We start from the raw sequence: 23,769 nt of genomic DNA, 5'->3' as shown, positions 1-23,769 counted from the left end.
GACGAGGAGAAACGAGAATGGGAACTTTCGTGTTGCTCCTGCTGCACCGAGCAAGTCAGTTTATGTGGGCGACACAGAGTTCTTGCATCAGAAAAAACATCAAAGTGTCCGGTTCTTTGTAGGAAGACGCCAGTACTAGGAGAAAGATTAAATTGCTTCCGTCCGAGAAGTCTGCTCCTTTATTAATGCGGACCCTACAGGCGGACACGGATCGACAAACAAAAGAGAGCTTGGCTTTGATTCGGCAGCTGCAGCAGAAAACTAAATTGCATTTTGTCTAGCTGAGTGCGGTGTCTATTCCATCTGGCTGAGAGTTTAGTCACTGTTCAGCACATCAGTGATGGGGGTGCTATAATGTTGCTGAAGTACACTCTGGTTACCCACAGAAGACGTGCTGTCGTCAGAGAAGATCAGGGAATAAATGTCGTTGTAAAAAGTAGCGCCCACAAAATCGTTGGTGTCTTCTATGCACCGAAAGAGACTTCTTTGAAATCACTTTAATTTTCATTATATCACTAATGTGCTCAATAGACCCCTAAACGCATGCCTGAAACCCACAGCCCTTTTCAAAACGAGATTGTAAACGACGCATTTTGAAAATTTTTCGATTCACAATTTATTTTACTTATTTTAATGCTTTTAATTATTATTTCAGAAAAATTGATCACGCTAATGCCTGCATATATTTAATTGCCGCTTCAAATTCGTGTTTGCGTTCTGTTTTGTAACATACTTTAATATGTCATTTGATAACAGAGAATAGTGTTGAGGGAAAATACAGAGGGACAACAAGCACTGAATAGAGTTTCTCCAGTTTCATATTCTCAGCTGATCAAGTTGTTAGTAACACGGAGTTAGAATACAATTAGGCACTCGCCATGTTTTCTCTCCCCGCATGCAAATTCCTGCCCGACTCGGATGGAGTCGGCAGTATTCGTAATCCTCCAATTCCTTCTATTCAAACGCTACCGTTTCCGTTTTGCTACTGCAGAGGCCGACCGCCGTTGTGGTCGCTGTAGTAGCGCGTCGACTCAATCTGGAACTATTTTCTTATGCACTCTTACAACTTCATCTGTTACCATTAATAAGAGTACAGCCATGGCGACTGTTCGTGGAGATGCAGAAAAGAAAAATATTATCAGGGGAGAGACCCAGCTCAAATGTCGCATTCACGAGCACCGATTAACGAATAGGCATACTCTGTAATGAATTTGTTTCTCGACAATACCGACTACATTAGGTGCAAAATTTAGTCCACACGCACGCGCGCACACACACACACACACACACCATGCGTATCTTGGGAGCATCGTGACCGTCGGCAACACAGCAACTCAGACACCAGAACCACAGGTTCACACACGTACTGGTGAAACGAAACGATTTTTAATAGTCAACACGCTTCTAAGTGTTCCAAAAACGCTCGACTAAATTTTGCCAACAAACCACAAATAAATCGTATTCATGATAAAAGTGAGAAATAAAAAAGTCACAGTGAGAATAATTATTTCATCTTCCTTGGTATAGCTCTTCCAGCCATAAGGATTATCTGCGTAAATATTTGGAAAAAAGGAAGGAAGGAAGTAAAATTAAACTTTAAGGCCCCTTCGGCGACGGTAGTGAAGTTCGAATTGGGGGCGGATGGGGAGGGAAATCGTGTCTTCTCAGAAGAACCAACCTGGCGTTTGCCTAGAGTGATTTAGGGAAACCACGAAAAACCTGCATGTGGTTGGACGGATGGGGAATTGAACAGGCGACCTCCCAAATGCGATCCAGTGTCTTACCACTGTGCCACCTCTCTAGGTAAATATTTGGATAGTTCCACACTAAAGATAAGGATTTGTTCTTAAAAAAAAAAAAAAAGCAAATATGTTTGCGCAGAACAGCTCGATATACTGTGTATTTTCCTGTCTAATTACAGCAGAATCATAAAATCTCACGATCGGGTCGGACATGTAGGATGTACATATTGTTTGTACGGGACAAGATTCTCCTTTTTACCGTCATCATCATCATCATCATCATCATCTTCTTCTTCTTCTTCTTCTTCTTCTTCTTCTTCTTTTGCAGAGCATGCTCTTCTTTGTGCATTACGATGAAGAGATCGCGTAGAAATCCCCGAAGCATCTCCGTAACACTTTTCGATTCTACTGGTAACAAATCTAGCATCCCGCCTCTGAGTGGCATAGATATCTTCCTTCAATCCGACCTGGTACGTGCCCCAAACAATCGAGCAGTATTCAAGAATAGGTCGCACCGGCATCCTGTATGCGGTCTCCTTCACAAGTGAACCACTCTTTCCTAAAATTCTCCCAATAAACTGAAGTCGACCATTTACCTTCCCTACCACAGTTCTCACATGTTGCTCTTATATGCTGGAGTCCCTGCATTTTTTTTTTTTTTTTCAGTCTCTTAGGACTTCGTGCTGCGCGAGAGGTTCACAATAGACGCAAACTAGGTAAGGGGTGAATGCCGTAGAGTACTCATTGTAAAACCGAATTGGGATTCCATCCGGACCTGGTGGTTTATTTGCTTTCAAATCTTTCAGTTACTTCTCTACGCCAGGAATAATCATTACTACGTCGTCCATACAGGAATCTGTCCGATGGTCAAATGATGGTATGTTTGTACGATTCCCCTGCGTGGATGATTTCTTGAACGTTAAATTTAAAACTTTGGCTATTGTTTTGCTATCTTCAACTTACACACCAGAGTGGTCAATAAGGGACTGGATGTAAGCCTTAGACACGCTTAGCGATTTTACATAGGATCAGAATTTCCTCGGGTTCTCTGCCAGATCTTTTGCTAAGCTATGACGAAGGTGGTTTTTGTATGCTTCGCGCATAGATATTTTCACAGACGCACAAATTTATACTAACCTTTACTTGCCGTCATTTGTGCGTTCTCTTTTGAACCGAGAGGTTCAAAAATGGCTCTGAGCACTATGGGACTTAACATCTGAGGTCATCAGTCCCCTAGAACTTAGAACTACTTAAACCTAACTAACCTAAGGACATCACACGCACCCATGCCCGATGCACGATTCGAACCTGCGACCGTAGCGGTCGCGCGGTTCCAGACTGAAGCGCCTAGAACCGTTTGGCCACATCGGCCGGCGAACCGACAGGGCAACAGCCTCTGCTTCCTTAGTATCTTTCAAATTTCGGTATTAAATCATGGCGGGTCTTTTCCGTCCATTATCCACTTACTAGGTACAGAGCTCTCCAGATAACGATTTACAGTCTGATTAAACTTCGCTCATTATTCCTCTACGTCAGTGATGACAATTCACTGTCTAAGCGAGATGCTAACAACTGTTTATCTACTCTATCTAGCATTAACACTATCCTGGTCTCCTTGACTGATTCAACTTTCATAACCATAGTTGCTATAATTACGTATTGATCGCGAATGCCCGTTTCTATACTGACATATGCTCCTATACTGTAGTGCATACAGAATATATAGAACACTGCATAAAGACAACTTGCAGCGAGGAGAGTACAGGTGGCAAAGACAACAAGCGACGATCGACTCCACAGACGATACTAGGGAGACGGACGACAGTAGTAGTTGTAGCAGATGAGACGACAGCGGCACAGCTAAAAGACGGACAACGCAGAATGATTAAATGTAAAATACTAACTTAGGCTAGGTGACACATTATAATTAATAACAACTAATGCAGGTGAATCCTGTATCCCAGGCACGGAACAATACTGACCTATTTGTTATTATAAGTCTACTGAACCTAGAATAGCAGAATTATAAATATGATCATAATTCAACGTGACTGGTTATTCGCTCCGGAGTTTCACGGAAAAAAGTGTACATCAGACAGTAATACTAGATTGTAACACAGATGCAGGACCGGAGGACAGCACTCTCTGCCCTGCACAGTAGATAAAAAAATAGAACCTAACCTAGGTGTAAGACCAACCATCTGAAGGCGAGAGGCACAAAGTATTCGTGAGGTGCTAGCTGTCGGATAGCGAGTAGTAGTATACCGGGCAGTGACTGCCCAGAAACGATAGTTCCAGTTTCCTTCTGAAGTACTCCACCTTGGATAGCATCGATGGTGGCAGTCTACAAATCTGAAGTCTTCTTCTATTTTCTTATTTTCCTTTCTTCTCGATACATAAATTGTTAATTTCAGGCATTTCTGTTTCCTAATTAGTTATACGTTTCCATGTATATAGAACTGCAAATTTGTTGGGACTCCAAGAAACCAAATAAACTTTGTATTAAGTGCATGTACATTTTAATACCGTGAAAATACGACCTGCGTTAGAGACAAGAAGGTAGGTCAACTGTAAATGGTATCAAATACTTCTAACAACGTGTGATACACCAAATGACTCAATCTATCGCAGTTGCCTGTCGAATGAAACGGCAATAAGGACTACGAATTTAAGACAAATGCAAAAGAAGGGGAAAAAGAAGATTAGTGTTTGACGGCTTTTAAATTCATGGGACAAGAATGGGGAAGATAATCGGCCGTGTCCTGAAGAAAGAAACCATCCCGACACTAGCCTTGAAAGAGTTAGGAAAACTACGGAAAATCTAAATCTCGATGGCCTGGCAGTGATATGAACCACGATCATTCAGAATACAAGTCTGGTGTCTTAACCACTGCGCCACCTTACACGGCTACGTGGGAAAAGGCGTTTCTAAATAAGCTCACCGAACAAAAAATTACTCACCCCTAGAGAAATCATTACAAGCATCTCATAATGCCGTGTAATTCCGACCCTGGACTCGATAACCGCCTGGATTCGGCTATTTTGCGAGTCCACAAGGTTTTGCTGGTGTGTCGCATCCGGGTTAATAAATTCATTGAGGACTTGATTGCTCAGCTCCAGCAAATTTCGGGGATGCTGATGTCGGCATCTTACCTGCTGTTCCAACATGTCAGACACATTTTCTATGGAATTCACGTTTTGTGATTGTGCAGGCCAATTGAGATGGAGCGGGGGGCGGGGATGTTCAGAAAAAGTTACATATAATTCGAGCCCGATGAAGTTTGCTGCTGTTTTTATGTGCCTATGCGAGCAATGGCCTCTTACACAGTGAACGACTCAGAGTGTTCATTGCATTCAGTTCCCGTCGCCATGTTCTCTCTCTAACAGATTGGGATGGACCTTCATTCTCTGCTTGCAACAATTCCTGTCGGGTTTGGAAGCTATGTTGATTCACAAGCCGTGAAACCTGTCTCCGGTCCCTCTGAGCGAGGATCTCTTTCCTGCAATAATTCTGACGTGTTTCGTGGCCACATGTGTTCAAATGGTTCAAATGGCTCTGAGCACTATGGGACTTAACATCTGTGGTCATTAGTCCCCTAGAACTTAGAACTACTTAAACCTAACTAACCTAAGGACATCACACACATCCATACCCGAGACAGGATTCGAACCTGCGGCCGTAACAGTCGCGCGGTTCCGGACTGAGCGCCTAGAACCGCTAGACCACCGCGGCCGGCGCCACATGTGTTACACCGCCGCTTGTAGACATGTTGAACAGTCTGCCTCGAACCAACAACAAATCTAGGAACTTCACACGCGGTATGGCCATGGGCATGGGCGGTATTAGCCCTTTTTGCCGCTCTACAACATCCTTAAAAGTAGCCACGTTTACGTACAATGTCCGCTTGAAACAGAAATCTCACTGATCGCTACTGCCTTACTGTACCTATGCGGTTGAGCACGTGACTCGATCGCTGCGCTGTCTGTAAAGGCTTAACGACACATCTGTTCATTCGCAGCGTGGGACCAATTTTTTGTCCGGTGAGCTTGTGCACGTCAGCCAAAAATTTGTCACCCCAAGAGACATCGCTGATACCGTGCAACACCACCTCCGGTCTCGATAATTATCTCAGTCTGGTGAGGAAGAGAGCTCACAAGTTTCTTCGGGTATGTCATAACCAGTTGAAGACAACCATAGACGATAAGATCCCGTACAGTTACCAAACTGCGGGTATGTTGACAGCTGTCTTCCATCCACTGTGCCAGATACTCCGACATTTTCTGCAGGACAATCGATGTGCGACAGATGCATGAGCTTTCATCAAACCAAGAGCGTATGCGTGCAGCGCATGAACACGGCTGATGTCATCTTAGAAAGTGGGTGTGTCCACAGAACACTCATCGTGAAGATGTAGGTTGAAGGACAAAACTTGGTCACAGAGAAGGTTCAAATAAAAATGCTGGTTCGTGTTCACGGCAATCTAAATTAGTAGGCCCAAGTCAAGGTACAAAAAACAATCCCCATACATCAGAGAACCAGTTGAAGACGTTCGCACATTACACGTTGCAGGTTAAATGCTTCATAGGACCGTCGGTGCACTCGACACCTTGCATCATTTGGGAAAACAAGGCAAAACCTTGACCATAATACACGACAACCGTCAGCTGCTGACCATTTTCCATGTTATTTGGCAAGATGAAGACGTGCAGCATATGGGACACTGTAAGCAGTAGCCTTTTCCTAGATACCCAACACCAAATGTCTATTACAGGCAGTTTCCTTCGTAATGTTCGATCAGAAACTGGTTGAGGCGAACCTCCATTCACTCAAAGTATCAGTTCCTGCCCGGTTTGAAAAATATTGTCATTTGTAAGGGCCATGACGCTCGTCTAAGGTCCCTGGCGGTTAGAATGATTTTACGACCATTGTTTATTATATAGATGCGAGTGGCTCTCTCTCTCTCTCTCTCTCTCTCTCTCTCTCTCTCTCTCTCTCTCTCTCTCTCTCTCTCCACTGCCATGGCTTACATCAACGGGGTAGGGTCACGTGAAAGCCTAGTACCAGATCCACATCATCTACGGCGTTCCAGGGCGAACAGATCTCTTCCTAAGGCGATGATTAATGTTTTGTCCAGAGAGCAAACTTCTCATTTCTCACAACGGTATGGCTATATTTTGTAGTTGGTGTTATTAAAAATGTGCTATTATGCAGTATAGTACAGGACTGACTTCTAGTATGGATTAATTGCTATTAGTTAAGTGTTCTTGCAACCATAAACAGTACTCTTAAGTAACAGGTGAAGACAGCGAAAGTTGCTTGTTCGTCCTTTCGTTGAGGAGTTCAGTATTCTTACCCTCTTCTTATTAATATTCTGCACCCCTTCTTCTTCTAAATCGAAATTCCGACCCTGCCATTACCTGTCATACATTGAAATTCAGGACGAGAACGGAGATTTGATTACATTCCTATCTTCCACCTGAATTATTAACCGTCACAAAGAAGTCCAGCTAATTTACCCAGTCGCATTAATTACAGAAAATACGCGACGAAATTCCACAAATTCTTATAATATGCGCAAACAGCTAACAAAGTAAAGAATTACTTAGTTACCCAATTACGCAGTTATGCAGCGTTACAACAAAAGAAAGAAAAATACACTGAGGTGACAAAACTTATGGGACAGTTATGTACAAATAAACGGATGGCTGTGGTATCGCTAACACAAGGCATGAAAGGACAGTACATTGACAGAGCTGTCATTTGAGTAGTAGGGCAAAGTGGGCATTATCTTACTCTGCATTGTTGCCAGATTTATTCAAGAAGAAATGGTGGTATCACCCCACTCCGCATGGTTGCCAAATTTATGATCCCTGCCTAACCTAGTGTTCATTCCATATCACCCCATTAATGAATAAGAAAGATAAACATTCTCATACAGAATTATTATTAACATTTGCTTATACATTTACACCAAGAGAGTAACTCTTTCCTTATTTTTGTTAGGTGTAGTTTCAGTAATGTCCAATTTAATTTTTAATTTATAGCTTAAATTCACATCTGACTCGTCTGTTTCTTTCTCCAGCCAGTAAGTTTAGAAATTTACACAAGGTATATTTTAGAATTCTAATATATTTGTAGTTTTCCTCCTGAAAAAATTGTTTTATGGCTTTAACTATTAGCTTTGTTTCTTCTTGCAGTTCTTCCAGGCGAGAGTATTCAGGGATTTTTATTTTTCCTCTTATCTCCTCCATCACGCTTATGTTAATGTGTGCCACATACTCCTATGTGTGTGTTGGCAACTCTTCTATTCCACATTCTTGTGAAATTTCTGAATAATGTTTAAGTATACAACTTTTGCAAATGAATGTCCATTAAATGTAGTTACTCCATCAGTTTTAGACTTCGCTGTTCTGATGCTAGTGGACAACATCCAGTTCACCATACTTGTAGAGAATATAACCATCCTTTTTAAGCTAATCCAAATGCGAATAGAGTTTAATAAACACATTTTCTATGTATCCTTTAATATAGAAAACATTCTGAATTCCATTGATTTCAGCCAGTACTCCAACACGTCACCAGTTTCCATTGCTATTTACTGTAAATGCCAATATTTTATATTCTCTCTTTGTAGCCAGATTTTTCCATAGGATGTGTTTAAAGCCATACATAAACCTGGCCTGCACATCTGCAACAGCTTCTTCCTTTTCCAATTGCTGCTTATATTCTTCCTTTATAGCAGCTGTCTTCTCCGTATACTTCAGGTTTCTTTACTTTACTTCGAGGTCGTCCATTTCCAGTTTCCTTTTCCATGTGTATAACACAAGAACTGTACTTAAAGGTGTAATTTCCTTAATGGAGAATGGTTTAAGTCTGTTTGATACATTGGTACTTTTTCTTAGGACTTTTTGTATAGCGTTGTCTGTGTTAACCAGTCCTAATTCTGCAGTATCTATATCAGGTGGTATCGTGGAGAACAATGTTCTAGACTGATAAAATGGAGAGTCTCCTGTTTTAACATAACACTTCTCCATAATACTTATGTTGTCTTTATTGGAGTCGGAGTTAGGAATCTCCAGTTAGTTTATAGGCAGATAACTTAAATTGTATACTGACAGAACATAGCTGATAAGCGTTTCTCGATCTTGAGTTTTTGGAGGATTTACTTTTACACCTGTCAATTTTCGGGTACTCTTACCACCCCAGTACACAATCTGCAGAGCGTTATTCAACATAACATAACACAACGCAACAGTTCTTCTGTAAGTTATCTGTTAATTGACGCCACGTGGTAGCAACTGACACAGAGTAAAGACGAGCACGTTTTAAATACTGTTTGTTGGTGTCTGATACACAAAAACACTCTTGCACAGGTTCGAATACAGAATCCATTCCCCTTTTCTTACCTTTATTAACCGTAATCAGATGTAAAGAGTGGCTGCTATACATATCCAGAAAGCTATGTTTTGCATGTATCACAAAATCTGTGTTTTTTTTCTTTGGTGTAGAACGAAGTAGTTTTATCATCTTAAAGTTTGTAACCATAGTGAGTCGAATAGGAAAATTGAAGGGTACATGAATGTCAGATACTGGACATGTCTGTCCTGCAATAGAGTATTAAGAGCTTGCATTATGCAAGACTAATGTTTTGGAAACCACCTGGCATTAACACTATAAAGTGTTTACGTGCAGAGCCACGTAGCCTTAGGAATGTCTGTGTTTATGTTCTATGATCATTTCTCTCTTGTCAATACCTTCTTGGTACTGACACAGACACTAGAACAATATTTTAGAATTGATAGCACAGCTGATTCATGTAAAATGCTTCAAGCTCCGCCTGTCTATAGCTCCATCATACATAAGCCACACATTTCTCCTTAACTGTCTGTTATATGGATGTGGTAATATCTTATAAAGTTCTCTACTGACAAGGGAACCTCCCCATCGCACCCCTCTCAGATTTAGTTATAAGTTGGCACAGTGGATAAGCCTTGAAAAACTGAACACAGATCTATCGAGAAAACAGGAAGAAGTTGTGTGGAACTACGAAAAAAAAAGCAAAATATACAAACTGAGTAGACCATGTGCAAGATAGGCAACATCGAGGAAAGTGCGAGCTCAGGTACGCCGTGGTCCCGTGGTTAGCGTGAGCAGCTGTGGAACGAGAGGTCCTGGGTTCAAGTCTTCCCTTGGGTGATGAGTTCAATTTTTTATTTTCAGACAATTATTATATGTCACCAGTGTCGTATAGAGTATATCATATGTGTTTTCCTGTGGAGGAATCGGTTGACCTATGACCTTGCGATCAAATGTTTTCGGTTCCCATTGGAGAGGCAGTCCTTTCGTCTACTAATCGCACCGTTTTGCGGTGCGGTGGTCACAAAACACAGACACTAAGCTTACTATAGTGAACAGAGACGTCAATGAACGAACGGATAGATCATAACTTTGCGAAAATAAAGAAAATAAATTTTTCACTCGAGGCAAGATTTGAACCAAGGACCTCTCGCTCCGCAGCTGCTCACGCTGACCACGGGACCACTGAACTCCCGAACTCACACTTTCCTTGATGTTGCATATGTCGCACATGGACTACTCACTTTGTATATTTTGCTTATTTTTTTCATAGCTCCACACAACTTCTTCCTGTTTTCTCGACTGATCTGTGTTCAGTTTTTCAAGGCCTATCCACTGTGCCAACTTATAACTAAATCTGAGGGGGGTGCAATGGGGAAGTTCCCTTGTGAGTGACATCTGTGAAGTTTTTATAGTTCGTTGTTGGATGGTACAAAATAACGATAATAGAGAGAATGTTGAGAGACAGACATAAATTCACTCTTAGGGGCACAGATATCCTTTGGACATGCAGTAGCCGGCCGGAGTGGCCGGGCGGTTCTAGGCGCTACAGTCTGGAGCCGCGTGACCGCTATGGTCGTAGGTTCGAATCCTGCCTCGGGCATGGATGTATGGTGTGAGGTCCTTAGGTTAGTTAGGTTTAAGTAGTTCTACGTTCTAGGGGACTGATGTCCTCAGATGCTAAGGCCCATAGTGCTCAGAGCCATTTGAACCATTGACATTCCGTACCTGCATGTAGTTTGGAGACGCACAACAATGCAATAACAAAATCCTAATCATTCTTCCAGTTCCCATATGATGTGGAGTCTTCCTAATTTGTCCAATAAGAAACACCGCTATAACTGCTCATACTGTCTTTTCTACTACTTCATGCTGTGGGAGAAAGCTTCGTTTGGCTCTGGCCTTATGCATTGTACACGGTTGGTGGAAGTATGACATGTTCTCATTTCCGCTGAATGGTCAAAACACGGTCCTGTCGCCTTAACTGAGCTCACCATGTTCCTCCATGTGATGCAGAAGGTCTGAAATATACACTACTGGCCATTAAAATAGCTACACCACGAAGATGACGTGCTACAGACGCGAAATTTAACCGACTGGAAGAAGATGCTGTGACATGCAAATGATTAGCTTTTCAGAGCATTCACACAAGGTTGGCGCCGGTGGCGACACCTACAACGTGCTGACATGAAGAAAGTCTCGAACCGATTTCTCATACACAAACAGCAGTTGACCGGCTTTGCCTGGCGAAACGTTGTTGTGATGCCACGTGTAAGGAGGAGAAATGCGTACCATCACGATTCCGACTTTGATAAAGCACGGATTGTAGCCTATCGCGATTGAGGTTTATTGTATCACGACATTGCTGCATGCGTTGGTCGAGATCCAATGACTGTTAGCAGAATATGGAATCGGTGGGTTCAGGAGGGTAATACGGACTGCCGTGCTGGATCCCAACGGCCTCGTAACACTAGCAGTCAAGATGACAAACATCTTATTCGCTTGGCTATAACGGATCGTGCAGCCACGTCTCGATCACTGAGACAACAGATGGGGACGTTTGCAAGACAACAACCATCTTCACGAACAGTTCGACGACGTTTGCAGCAGCGTGGACTATCAGCTCGGAGACCATGGCTACGTTTCCCCTTGACGCTGCATCACAGACAGGAGTGCCTGCGATGGTGTACTCAACGACGAACCTGGGTGCACGAATGGCAAAACGTCATTTTTTCGGATGAATCCAGGTTCTGTTTACAGCATCATGATGGTCGCATCTGTGTTTGGCGACATCGCGGTGAACTCACATTGGAAGCGTGTTTACGTCATCGCCATACTGGCGTATCCCCCGGCGTGATGGTATGGGGTGACATTGGTTACACATCTCGGTCACCTCTTGTTCGTATTGACGGCACTTTGAACAGTGGACGTTACATTTCAGATATGTTACGACCCGTGGCTCTACCCTTCATTCGATCCCTGCGAAACCCTACATTTCAGCAGGATAATTCACGGCCGCATGCTGCAGGTCCTGTACGGGCCTTTCTGGATACAGAAAATGTTCGGCTGCTGCCCTGGCCAGCACGTTCTCCAGATCTCTCACCAATTGAAAACGTCTGGCCAAGGGTGGCCGAGTAACTGGCTCGTCACAATACGCCAGTCACTACTCTTGATGAACTGTGGTATCGTGTTGAAGCTGCATGGGCAGCTGTATCTGTACAAGCCATCCAAGCTCTGTTTGACTCAATGCCCAGGCGTATCAAGGCCAGAGGTGGTTGTTCTGGGTACTGATTTCTCATGATCTATGCACCCAAATTGCGTGAAAATGTAATCACATGTCAATTCTAGAACAATATATTTGTCCAAGGAATGCCCGTTTATCATCTGCATTTCTTCTTGGTGTAGCAATTTTAATGGCCAGTAGTGTAGATCTCTCAGAGTTCCGCTCAGTTCTGACTTAAATCGGTATGATCACATGGACAAAGCTGCAGGGATGGCGGGGCAGAAACTGAGAAACAGTTAGAAGTTGCAGAAAGACTGACTAAAACGACAGTGGAGTTCTGCTGTATGGGGTACTTAGGAGATAGCTTCGAAAAAGGTGACTTTTTTTCCAGATATGAGAGTGCCACGAATATGATTCACCAGTGGCTGTAATCATTAAAAGACATCTCCATAGGATCCAACATAAGTATGTGGTTGAATGGAGAGACTTGATTCCAAATCGCAGACAGAATTTCTAGCAGAAAGCACAATAGTTAGATCTGAAAAGCCAGTATATTGGTCATAGTATTTTGTACATTTCTTACAACCTCAGTCAAGCGTTGCATTTTTAAGTGATTCCTCCCAAAGCACATCATCTGCTGTGTGTGATCATTCTCAGTCAGATGTCATCCTCTCGCCTATAACTCTATGGGTATATCGTAGAACCTGTGTAACATTGTCTACATCGTATCGAGATAGAATGCATTACAGATACTGTTTGTTAGTGTGGGAAATATCTAGGAGCGGCAAGAGGGATTTACAAATATCGGCTTAATACCACGTTCCTTCGCCGAATCACTTTCTAAATTTAGTGAAAATCGTGATTTCATTACGAGCTTAGACCACTGACGACGTGCACTCGCACTTTCAATCTATTAATACACACCCTGCGATCGGCGTCTGTATTCAATATCGTGGGAAATGTGTGGAAGACCACTTCGTTTGGAATCAATACCATAACTCGATTTAGAAAGCATGTACAGCTTTTAACATGAATATTGTTATCGGTACTTATTGTCACCTGTAGAACCAAAACCACTTTGTACGCAGGGTGACAGTAACATGGTCATTGCGATCGTGTTTTTAGCATCTGGCCGCTTATAAGGTAATTAAATCTCTCTTCCTAAGACACATTGATACTACTCGCAAGAAAAACAAATGAGGCTGTCCATCCATTGCGCCTTTTCGCTCAGTATTTTTTGGTGCCACCATCATTCAGTTATTGCCAAAGTATTATACGCAGTAGGGGATGTGTGACAGATTCGCTGTGATTGTCAGGCTTATAAAGTTTAGACTGAGGTCTAAAGTTACTGTGGTAATTTTTCCAACACGTGTAAAAAAAAATACTGTCTGGTCACAAGGGAGGTATGGATTTGATGTGAGAAATTGCAGTTTCAGTGCATTGATAATCGTAAGGGGGATGAAATATTTTGTCCACTCATAAGAATGGAACAGATTTGATACTTCCAGGCCGCTCTTATGAGGACGAGGTATTTCCAGTACTTCACTCATTATTGCATGTCATCAGATTGGGGCTGCAATCGTAATATTTAATTTAATTACAGTGATAAACTTGTGTGCGGTTTCCTAGGACAAAACCATTTGGCATTTGGGTCATACGGCAGAGAGAGCCTGTAGGCAGAATGAACGGGCGCCGCGCGGGATTAGCCGAGCGGTCTCAGGCGCTGCAGTCATGGACTGTGCGGCTGGTCCTGGCGGAGGTTCGAGTCCTCCCGCGGGCATGGGTGTGTTTGTTTGTTCTTAGGATAATTTAGATTAAATAGTGTGTAAGCTTAGGGACTGATGGCCTTAGCAGTTAAGTCCCATAAGATTTCAATTTAAAAAAAATGAACGGGCATTTCCGGCTTAAGGCTCTCTTTAGCAGCATTTACAAAGAAAAATCCCGGCTGGCCAGCTAGTCCGCTCTCTCCCTCAGTTACAGAGGCGGCGCCCTCTGGATAGCTGAACAGGTAATTAATACTCAGTATGTGTTGGGCTGTCTCCACGATCGCATGTGTTGCATGTATTCTCCATGGAAAATTGAGCGATTCAATATGAATCATTGCCAAGTGTTACCACTGGACATATTGATAATATATGAATTTATAACACTCCAGTGATCCGTGGATGCCCTCCATAGCCGGTGTTGGTGCACTGTGTCATCCACGCCCATCCACCGAGCAGGGTGGCGCAGTGGTTAGCACACTGGACTCGCATTCGGGACGACGACAGTTCAAACCCGTCTCCGGCCATCCTGATTTAGGTTTCCTCTGATTTTCCTAAATCGTTTCAGGCAAATGCTGGGATGGTTCCTCTGAAAGGGCACAACCGATTTCCTTCCCAATCCTTCCGTAATCCGAGCTTGTGCTCTATCCCTAATGACCTCGTTGTCAACAGGACGTTAAACACTAATCTCCTCCTCCTCCTCCTCCACGTGCATCCACGACTGCAACTGTGGTCACGGCGGCAGTTTCTCCTACCTCTGAGCATTGGCACTGGAGTGTATGAGGGGATTGGCGCACTGCATGTGGATATTGGGTCACAGGCACAGGAAAACTGGACTCGCATCCAAGACGACGATGGTTCAAACCTACATCCGACCATCCTTATTTAGGTTTTCTGTGATTTCCCTAAACCACTTCAGGCAAATGCCAGGAGGGTTACTTTGAAAGGACACAGCCAACATCCCTCCCCATCTTTCCCTAATTCGACGGGACCGATGACCGTGCTGTTTGGTCCCACCCCCAAATGAATGAACCAACAGGTACAGGATGTGTGTGTGTTTCAGCATCCTCTGACATTTATCCACGAAAGCTGCTGCTAGGGATTGGATTGTGGTTTAAGTGTGTCCTGTTTAGTGCTTCTCAATATGTCGCAGTGAACTCTGTCTTGCAATGGTATTTGCTGTTGTCTCTATACTATCACGAAGTAGGCCCTTCCTCCTCCTCCTCCTCCTCCTCCTTCTCCTGAATATAGCAGAGAGAACTAATTTAGGAATTTTATAGTGCTTTAAAATCCCAGTCATAACATTAGATTCGCTGTTGATCAGTTTATTGTTTCCGATAGTGGTATTGCTAGCATATATCTGTTCAGTGCCTCCTGCAAATTGTTTAAGGATGTAGCATGCAACTGAGCTGAAATTTCAAATTTTCAACTACCTCCAACATAATGGACTTCCTACCAAATGACATTAACTGTCCAGTATCCACCAGCAGGAGGTAAGGGAAAAAAATCTGGAAGGGGGAAGACTAGGGTTTGGAAAGCGGTGGTTGCAGGATCGAATGTTACCACATATACCAGTCCTAGTATCCACCTATAGGAGCAAGGAAAAACTGTCCAACACAAAGGGCATCAACTTAATTAATTAATCAATCGATTTGATAGAGTGAGGAAATACTTCAAAGACATCCATAAATTTGGCGGGGGATTTGATCAGGTATCCACTACCTTGTTCAGGACTAAGGTGGGGTAAGTGTAGCACACTGCAGAAGACACTGCTTACTTCTTGAATGTCTTTATTCCACATACTACAAGTTTTCATAGCAGTGGAAGTGTGAGAAGAAAGGGATGTACCGACTACCAATGCCAGATCTGCATGAGCAGCAAGGGGGGAGGGGGGCAGGGGAGGAGGATGGAATGGGGGAGGGTTGGCGGGGACATCTTGGTCTGTGTGTTCTTTCATATGTTGGTTCACACAAACAGGAAGTATCTATGTGAGGGTGAGGGAGAGGGAGAGAGGGAAGGAGAGAATTTTTTTCATCCGGAATTTGTTGGGTATCAGTATCAAAGGGATTCCACCACTTGAAGCTTTTGTACAGAGGGGGATTAGTGCAGTCCAGGGGCTGCTGCAGTGGCGGGAGCCCAGCGCGTGGATCCAGCCACGATGCTCTGACAGTGGTTTCAATGTTTGGACGCTCCTCATGCTCCTGCTGGCAACACGGCTACTACAAGGCACACGTGGCGTTTCTGGTGTTACGCTGCAGTTCTGGTTTTATGCCACAGCTGCAGCGCATGTTTTTTTCGGAAGGAGGTGACTGCAATGTAATTATGTGTGATGACTTTATATTGATGGTATTCCTTGAATAATCGGAAAAAAATATGCACGTTATTTAAATTTTCCACACACTGCCTCGTATCCCACAAATTGCTTAAATAAACAATATTCCACACGTGGAAATCAATTTGATGAGTCATTCCTATCAGTCAAAAGTGTGTTAGTGAATAGAGGGGCTGTGTTATCGTATTCTAGTGGAAGCAGTAAGGATTTTGACCTAATTGTGCAACGAAAACCCATGACCTCTTAAGAGTCGACAGGCTATTTCTCAACAATTTCTGAACGATTTAATTAATTAGCAAATTAATTTGATACCAAAAGAGGTGCAGGGTTTCCAGGAGGGAGAGAGGCTGGGGATTTCCCAGAAGGGGAAGGAGTGATATGAAAAATACATAATAGAACAGTAGGTTAAGGAGCATTATAAATTTGGTAACCAAGCAGAGTGTGATGAGAACTGAACAATAGGTTCTGGGGAGAGGGTGACTTGGAACAGAACAATAGGTTAGGGGGGATTATAAATTTGACAACCTTGCGGAGTGGGGTGATACTGCCATTCCATCTTGAATAAATCTGGCAACAGTGCAGTGTGGGGCGATGCCCGCTTTGCCCTTTTCAGAAAACAATGTGGGACGTACGACGAACGTATCTGTTACAACAGTGCAGCAGTGCAGTGAAATTTGGCATTAATGGCCTATGACCTACGCAGGTGCCTTTGCTAACAGTATGACATTTCCTGCAGCATCTTTCCTGGGCTTGTGACCATATCGGTTGGGCGCTAGACAGCTGAAAAACCCTGGCCTGGTAGCATGAGTCCCGATTTGAGTTGGTAAGAGCTGATGGTAGGGTTCGAGTGTGGCGCAGCCTCCACAAGGTCATGGACCCAGATTGTCAACAAGGTACTGAGTAAGCTGGTGGCGGCCCCATAATTGTATGGGCTGTGTTTACAGGCAATTTACTCGGTCCTCTGGTCCAACTGAACTCATCATTGACTGGAAACGGCTATTTTCGGCTACTTTGAGACAATTTGCTGCCATTCATGGACTTTGTCACCGGGCCACAGTTGTTTGTGATTGGTTTGAAGAACGTTCAAGACAGTTGGAGCGAATTATTTGGCCACCCAGATCGCCTAACATGAATCCCATCGAACATTTTGGATCATTGATTGTCATTTGTTTCACTTTTCACGATTTCATCTGTTGATGATATGCTGCTGCGCCCAGGGCGCTCGTCATCTTCAACGGCTTCACGACCTCTTTCGAAACGCTTACTTCACATATAAACACTTGTTACACTCGCAGCAGACTCACCAAAACCAGTATTTACCGTTGTAAAACTTCACTGGTCTTGATTCCGGTCTTGTAACAAAATTTATTGCAAATTCTGAGAGCTATTTTTATGCAAAATAGATAATCGCCGATGCTACTGAAGCACATGTAATTTTTTTGACAACTGACAGCAGCTGATACGGCTAACTCTGTGTATCTACTTTGCAAACAAGTTTACTAACCCAACAATGAAAAAATCGTGTGAATTGGACTAATGCAACACACTAAATTACAAAATTCCTATTACTTATCAAATACCCATGGTATTTGAAACTTCAAGTCACGATAACTGCGGCAAGCAAAAACAAAATCGAACTGCAGTTCCTAATCTCTGCTCTACATTTGAGTTTCATAATATAGTGGTTCCGTTCTTCGCTTCATTTCTAGCTCTTACCTTTAGTGCGACGACCTATCGATGCACTGTTAATCAAGGATGAGCGAGTTTCAAATTATTTATTGTATCTTTTCGTAAGGGAAGACAAAGTCAATGACACCATTTGTTAACGTGACCCTAATTCAGTTTTAACTGCTGTACACCGAAGGGCCAAGAAAACTGGTACACCTGTATAATATCGTTTGAGGCCCCGCGAGCACGCAGAAGTGCCGCACCACGACGTGGCATGGACTCGACTGATGTCTAAAATGATGCTGGAGGGAACTGACACCATGAATCCTACAGGCTGCCCATAAATCTGAAGATTTCTTCTGAAAAGCACGTCGCAAGCATCCCAGATATTCTCAATAATGTTCGTGTCTGGGGAGTTTGGTGGGCAGCGGAAGTGTTTAAACTCAGAAGAGTGTTCCTGGAGCCACTCTGTAGCAATTCCGCGCGTGTAGGGTGTCCCGTTGCCCCGCCGGAATTGCCCAAGTCCGTCGGAATGCACAGTGGACATGAATGGATGCAGGTGATCAGACTGGATGCTTACGTACGTGTCACCTGTCAGAGTCGTATCCAGACGTAGCAGGGGTACCATATCACTTCAACTGCACACGTCCCACAACATTACAGAGCCTGCACCAGCTTCAACAGTGCCCTGCTGTCATGCAGGGTTCATGGATTCATGAGGTTGTATCCATACCCATACACGTCCATCCGTTCGATACAATTCGAAACGAGACTCGTCCGACCAGGCAACGTGTCTCCAGCCATTAACAGTCCAGTGTCGGTGCCGACGGACGGAGGCGAGGCGTAAAGCTTTGTCTCGTGCAGTCATCAACGGTACACGAGAGGTCCTGTGACTCCGAAAGCCCATGTAGATGATGTTTCGTTGAATGGTTCGCACACTGACACTTCGTCATGGCCCAGCATTGAACTCTGCAGCAATTCACGGGAGGTTTGCACTTCTGTCACGTTGAACGATTCTCTTCAGTAGTCGTTGGTCCCGTCCTAGCAGGATCTTTATCCGACCGCAGCGATGTCGGAGATCTGATGATTTACCAGATTCCTAATATTCACAGTACACTCGTGAAATGGTCGTGCGCGAAAATCCACACATCATCGCTCTCTCGGAGATGCTGTGTCCCAATGCTCGTGCGCCCAGTATAACACTACATTCAAATTCACTTAAATCTTGATAATCTGCCGTTGTAGCAGCTATAACCGATCTAGCAACTGCGCCAGACACTAGTTGTATTATATAGGCGTTGCCGACCGCCGCGCAGTATTCTTCCTGTTTACATATCACCGTATTTGGATATGAATGCCTATACCAGTTTCTTTGGATCTTCAGTGTATACACTATGTGATCAAAAGTATCCGGACACCTGGCTGAAAATGACGTACAAGTCGGTGGCGCCCTCCATAGCTAATGCTGGAATTCAGTATTGTGTTGGCCCACCATTAGCCTTGGTGACAGCTTCCACTCTCGCAGGCATACGTTCAGTCAGGTGCTGGAAGGTTTCTTGGGGAATGGCAGCCCATTCTCCACTGAGTGCTACACTGAAGAGAGGTACCGATGTCCGTCGGTGAGGCCTGGCACGAAGTATGCGTTCCAAAACATCCCAAAGATGTTCTATAGGATTCAGGTCAGTACTCTGTACAGGTCAGTCCATTAAAGGGATGTTATTGTCGTGTAACCACTCCGCCACAGGCCGTGCATTATGAACAGGTGCTCAATAGTGTTGAAAGATGCGATCACCATCACCGAATTGCTCTTCAACAGTAGGAAACTAGAAGGTGCTTAAAACATTCAATGTAGACCTGTGCTGTGATAGTGCCACGCAAAACAACAAGGGGTGCAAGCCCCATCCATGAAAAACACGACCACACCATAACACCACCACCTCCGAATTGTACTCTCAGCAGTACACACGCTGGCAGATGACGTTCACTGGGCATTCGCCAGACCCACAGCCTGCCATCGGATCGCCACATTGTGTACCGTTATTCGTCACTCCACACAACGTTTTTCCACTGTTCCATTGTCCTAACACCATGCGAGGCGTTGTTTGGCATTTACCGGCGTGATGTGTGGCTTATGAACAGCCGCTCGACCATGAAATCCAAGTTTTCTCACCTCGCGCCTAACTGTCATAGTACTTGCAGTGATCCTTATGCGGTTTGGAATTCCTGTGTGATGGTCTAGATAGATGTCTGCGTATTACACATTACGACCCTCTTCAAATGTCGGCGGTCTCTGTCAGTCAACAGACGAGGTCGGCCCTAACGCTTGTGTGCTGTACGTGTCCCTTCACCTTTCTACTTCGCTACCATATCGGAAACAGTAGACGTAGGGATGTTTAGGAGTGTGGAAATGTCGCGTACAGACGTTTGACAGAAGTGACACCAAATCACCTGACCACGTTCGAAGTCCGTGAGTTCCGCGGAGCGCCCTATTCTGCTCTCTCACTGTGTCTAATGACTAATGAGTTGGGTTGGGTTGTTTGGGGGAAGAGACCAAGCAGCAGGGTCATCGGTCCCATCGGATTAGGGTTAGGCCGTGCCCTGTCAAAGGAATCATCCCGGCATTTGCCTGGAGCGATTTAGGGAAATCACGGAAAACCTAAATCACGATGGCCGGACGCGGGACTGAACCGTCGTCCTCCTGAATGAGAGTCCAGTGTGCTAACCACTGCCCCACTTTGCTCGGTTCTCTTTGTTGATGAAGCTGTGTTCCAAGACGACAGGGTCCCTGTTCACACAGCTCGTATCGCACGGAAATGGGTTTGTGAGAACGAGGGTGAATTGTCACATCTCCCCTGGCAACCAGGGTCACCATATCTCAATATTATTTAGCCTTTGTGGTGTAGTTATGGAGATTTCGCAGAAGAATGGTACAAGATTCCCTTGAGAACCATAGAAGACCTCTATTTATCCATTACTAGACGACTGGAACCTGTTTCTAAAGGCGACGGTTGGCCTACACCGTGTTAGTCATGATAATGTGTAGTGTTTATTTTATTAATTCCAACCCTGTATGTTCCGTATACTCTGACATGGGTAGAAATAAATTGACAATTTAAACATTATTAGTACTATGTGCTAAATTACATGTTTTGTCTATACTCAAACAAAACGTCAGAATTCCGTCCCAGTGAATGGGTGACACATCTTCAAGGCTGACCAGACTGTATTTAAAAATCTAGAGAGGGAAAGTATAATAGCTGTATTTCCTGATAGAAATGGCGAGGTCTATTAAGAATTCGTGCCTCCATTTAAGACAGGAGGTAAGGAATTCTGTCAGGGTCTGTCAAAACGCCTCTTTGTCGAAACCGATGAGTCCTATTGGATCTCTCTGCCTGTGATTGCTGGACAACAAACGGGCTCAATCGGCTACAATTAATCACCAGTTCTTCCCTGAAAATTAAGACCCACATTACACTACCTACATTACTGATTGGTCATCTCCAGACCATTTCCTCTTGCTAAAACTGAAATTGCAGTTCCTGTGCGATCCCTTCTCTCCGAACTGAAGTCCTTGCCTTTACCACCTATACTTGAGGTTCATTCACGAACACCTCCGTGCTGTATACCTAGGCCGCGGCTTCGCCTGGACCTTTCACATGGCCCTAAGGACTCTGTTAACCCTGAGACTCTCCGCTGTCACTTCATCTCGATCCTCGACATGTACCGGGGCCATGAAATGGTTTACACCGATGGCTCGATGGCTGATGGTCACGTTGGCTTTGCCTATGTTCATGGAGGACATACAGAACAGCACTCCTTACCACATGGCTACAGTGTTTTCACTGCAGAGCTGGCGGCCATCACTCGTTCTCTTGAGCACGTCCACTTACGCCCAGGCGAGTCATTTCTCCTGTGTATTGACTCTTTGAGCAGCCTGCAAGCTACCGACCAGTGCTACCTTCGTCATACTTCGGTAGCGACCATCCAGGAGTCCATCTATGCCCTGGAACGGTCCAGTCGTTCAGTGGTGTTTGTCTGGACTCCAGGTCACGTCGGAATCCCAGGCAACGAACTTGCCGACAGGCTGACCAAACAGGCTACGCGGAAACCACTTATGGAGCTCGGCTTCTGTGAAACTGACCTGCATTCAGTATTACGCCGCAGGGTTTTGCGGCCATGGGAGACTGAGTGGCATAACCGCAGTAAGTACAACAAACTGCACGCCATTAAGGAAACTACGAATGCGTGGAAGACCTCCGTGCACGCCTCTCGCAGGGACTCTGTGGTTCTCTGTCGGCTCCGCATTGGCCATACGTGGCTGACGCATTGTTACTTCATACGTCGCGAGGAGCCACCACGGTGTCGCTGTGGCTCACGAACGACGGTCGTCCATCTCTTGCTGGACTGCTCACTTTTAGCCGCTTTGCAGCAGACTTCCAACTTTCTCAGCACCCTACCTTCAGTGTTGGGCGACAATGCCTCAACAGCAGCTTTAGTATTACGTTTCATTCGTGAGAGTGAGTTTTATCATTTGCTCTAAGTTTTAGCACATGTCCTATGTCCCTATGTGTCCTCCACCCTAGTACTTTCAGGGTGGAGATCTTTGTGTTGCAGAGTGGCTGGCTTTCCTTTCTATCCTCATGGCCAGCCAGCCATGGTAACCTGCTTTCTTGTTTTAACCTCTTCTACCTGTTTCTTGCGTCTTCGTGGTTTTCTTGTCCCCTTTTGTCCATTTAAGTGTTTGTTGCCCTTCAGTCGTTGTTGTGGTTTTTCCTTTCGCTCTGTTTTGTGTTGTAAGTCTCATTCTCATTCTCACCCTTGTGGCATTGTTTCCTTCCCTTCGGGACAAGGGATCGATTACCTCGCAGTTTGGTCCCTTTCCCCCCTCTTTTAAACAAACAAACCAACCAACCAACTTGACAAAAGTTTCTACTGGTCGTCTTCGTGCTTGCCAAACCATACCTTGGCCAGCAACGTCGCCGGATCTCTCCTCAATTGAGAACGTCTGGAGCATATGAGCAAGATCCTCCAACCAGTTCGGGATTTTGACGATCTAACGCGCTAGTTGGACATAATTTGGCCACGATATCCCCGAGGAGTACATACAAGAACTATATGAATCAATGCCAGGCCAAATAACTGCTTGCGTAAGAGTGAGAGGTGGACCAACGCGTAATTAACTTTTCAATTTGTGAAGCTCTTTCTCTTGAATAAATCATTCAGTTTTTCTGAAATTGTAATCATTTGTTTGTCTGTACATACACATCACATCTACCGATTTCTACCGAGCGAGGTGGCGCAGTGGTTAGCACACTGGACTCGCATTCGGAAGGACGGCGATTCAATCCCGCGTCCGGCCATCCTGATTTAGGTTTTCCGTGATTTCCCTATATCACATCAGGCAAATGCCGGGATGGTTCCTTCGAAAGGGCACGGCCGATTTCCTTCCCCATCCTTCCCTAACCCGAGCTTGTGCTCCGTCTCTAATGACCTCGTTGTCGATGGGACGTTAAACACTAATCTCCTACTCCTCCTCCTCCTCCTCCTCCCGATTTCTGTCTCATTCGGATAATTCTTTCGTGGTTCCTCGTTTCTTTTTTCTTTTTTTTTAATTTTTTAGATGTATTTTACTATTCTCGGAAATGCTCGTGGAACATGAATCTTGCTATAAAAATTTGGATTGA

General features: G+C 44.3%; 1 protein-coding gene across 1 annotated transcript in view; it reads left to right on the top strand.

Annotated features, from left to right (window-relative positions):
* The window catches only part of LOC126470580 (popeye domain-containing 2-like), a 625,481-nt gene that overhangs the window by 354,265 nt on the left and 247,447 nt on the right, over positions 1–23,769 (top strand). The window lies entirely within an intron of this gene.

Source organism: Schistocerca serialis, chromosome 3 (assembly GCF_023864345.2).
Source record: "Schistocerca serialis cubense isolate TAMUIC-IGC-003099 chromosome 3, iqSchSeri2.2, whole genome shotgun sequence".
Taxonomy (NCBI): domain Eukaryota; kingdom Metazoa; phylum Arthropoda; class Insecta; order Orthoptera; family Acrididae; genus Schistocerca; species Schistocerca serialis.
The sequence above is the reverse complement of the archived record's forward strand: the minus strand, read 5'-3'. Positions and strand labels throughout refer to the sequence as shown.